General features: G+C 34.8%; 1 non-coding gene across 1 annotated transcript; it reads right to left on the bottom strand.

Annotated features, from left to right (window-relative positions):
• Nucleotides 1–1,326: 1,326 nt before the first annotated feature.
• Nucleotides 1,327–1,488, bottom strand: LOC118858869. The gene has a single exon (XR_005010992.1). It is a non-coding gene; the product is annotated as a U1 spliceosomal RNA (small nuclear RNA).
• Nucleotides 1,489–2,550: the final 1,062 nt, after the last annotated feature.

Genomic DNA, 2,550 nt, shown 5'->3' on the forward strand with positions numbered 1-2,550 from the left:
TCTTACAGTACAAGTAATACGTTATATTCATACCTAATATTATATTACAATATGCCACAATTTGTTTAGCCATTCCCCAGCTTATGGGCACCTACTTTGTTTCTAGTTCTTAGCTGCTATAGAAAATACTGCTAAAATATTTTGGTGTCTGCCTTTCATTTTAATCATTGACCTTCTTGAGGTATAATTGGGATATCTCAGATCTAGACATCCTAGGCCCAAAGGGTCTAAGGTCTTAGACACCAAAGAGGGACCATAAAGAGATATGATGGCAAGAAGGAAGCTCAAGACAAAACCCAGAAGAAGAGAATGCCTCAAAAACATCTACAAGCAGAGCCTCAAAGAAAAATGCAGCTTGGACCCAAGTCCAAAAAGAGTCCCTAGAAAAGTTAAAGCAAGAATTTAGAAAAGGAGCTAGAAATTATTTTTATATGCCAAATGAGAGCTATGGAAGAAAGATATGAAATGAGAATTAACAGCTTGGAACAAGAGGTACAAAATTTTATCCAAGAAAATAACTCCCTGAAAATTGTAATTAACCAAACTAACCAATTAACCAAATTAACCAAACATCAAGAAATATTAAAACAAAATTTAAAAACTGGAAAAATACAAGAAAATATAAGGTATCTTGAAGCAAAACAACTGATCAGGAAAATAGATCATTTAAGAATCACTGGGCTACTTGAAAGCCAAGACCAAAAAGATAGCATATTTTAATCATAAAAAATAACTGCCCAAATCTCTTGGAAACAAAGGGAAAAGCAGAAATTAAAATCTACCAGCTACCTCCTAAAACAAACCCCAAATCAATCCAAAGCTCCCAAATCAAAGAAAAAAAAACTGCAAGCATCCAGAAAGAAAGAATTCAAGTATGGTGGACTCACAGGATGATACATAGTTTAGCAGCCACCAATATAAAGGAGAAAAAAGCTTGGAATACAATATTCCAGAAGGCAAAGGACAGAAGGCTTACAACCAAGAATAACCAGAAAAACTAAGCATAATCCTTCCTACATGGAGAAAAATGGACCTTTGATGAAATAAAGAACTTCTAAGCATTCCTGATCAAAAGAACAGAGCTAAGTAGAAAATCTGACAGACAAACATAGGAGTCAAGATAACCATAAAAAGATAAACATAAATGTACAGTCATAAGGGACTAAACAAGGTTAAACTGTTTACATTTTTACTAGGGAGATGATGGCTGTAGCCCCTCAGAACTCTATCACAATGAAGAGTCATAGAGGTAGCCGAATTTGACAGAGGGCCTGGGAGTGATTCTCTTATATTTGTATTATCTTTTTTTTTTTTAAGGAGAAAGATCAGGAGAGAGCACAAACAGGGTCTCCCACTACCACAAATTATGCAGTCAAGTCTCCTGCATTTGGGAAAATCACAAGGATCAGCCCATCTGGAGTGCAGTAGATAAGCCTCACCCTGGGGAAACCACCTTCATGATCATGGAATCACCCCTAAAAGAAGAATGGAAAATGGAATACCCTGGAAGAGGAAGAATGGGGGGAAATTTCCAACATAAGGTTGTGAAAGTAGAAATTTATACAAGAAAGAGTGAGCGGGGAGGCTCACTCATCTACACTAGTCAAAGGAAGGAAGAATACAGAGAGGGAGGGAGAGAGAGAGAGAGGGAGAGAGAGAGAGAGAGATGGATACAGAAATATATTTCATCCACAGGGAAACAGAGGGAAAGGGAGTAAGTGGGAGGTAAGATTAAAGGAGAGATTAATCAGAAGCAAAACAATCTCTCAAAGAGGGGTTGGGGAAAAAAGAAAAGAAAAATCCTAACAATCATAACTGTCAATGTGAATAAGATGAACTCATTCATAAAACAGAAGACAGCAGAACAATCTAACAATGTTTTTAAAGTTTTAACACTTGATACAGAAAGAGATGCTTTTTACACTTGATACATTAAGATACATAAAGTTAAAATATGGGGATAGAGCAAAATCTATTATACTTCAGCTGTAGTAAAAAAGGCAAGAGTATAAATTATAACCTCAGACAAAACAAAAGGAAAAATACACCTAATAAAAAGAGATAAACATGGAAACTACATTTTGCTAAAATGTACTCTAAACCAGGGCTTCTTAAAACTTTTCACTTGTGACCCCTTCAGTGCTTCTTAAACTGTTAGAAGAGCTCAGCAAGCCCAAACAATAAATTAAGGTAGATAAGGTAGAAACTAAATGGCATAGCCTCTAAGTTCTTAGAAGAAGAGGTAAATGAGTAATAGTGAGAAAAGTAAAACTGTAACAATGGAGAATCTCAGTTTATTCCTATTTATCAGCTGTGCATGGCATCTTCACAAAAAAAATATGTTAGGGCATAAAAACCTCATAAACAAATGCAGAAAAGCATAAATACTAAGTGCATCTTTTACTAAACATAATGTGATAAAAATTACAATCAATTAAAGAGGGCCTTTGAAGCAAAGATTAAACATTAATTGGAAACTAAGTAACAATCTTTAAGAATGAGTGAGTAAAAGAACAATTCATAGAAACATTCACTAATTTCATTAAAGAT

Source organism: Trichosurus vulpecula, chromosome 7 (assembly GCF_011100635.1).
Source record: "Trichosurus vulpecula isolate mTriVul1 chromosome 7, mTriVul1.pri, whole genome shotgun sequence".
Classification (NCBI taxonomy): Eukaryota; Metazoa; Chordata; class Mammalia; order Diprotodontia; family Phalangeridae; genus Trichosurus; species Trichosurus vulpecula.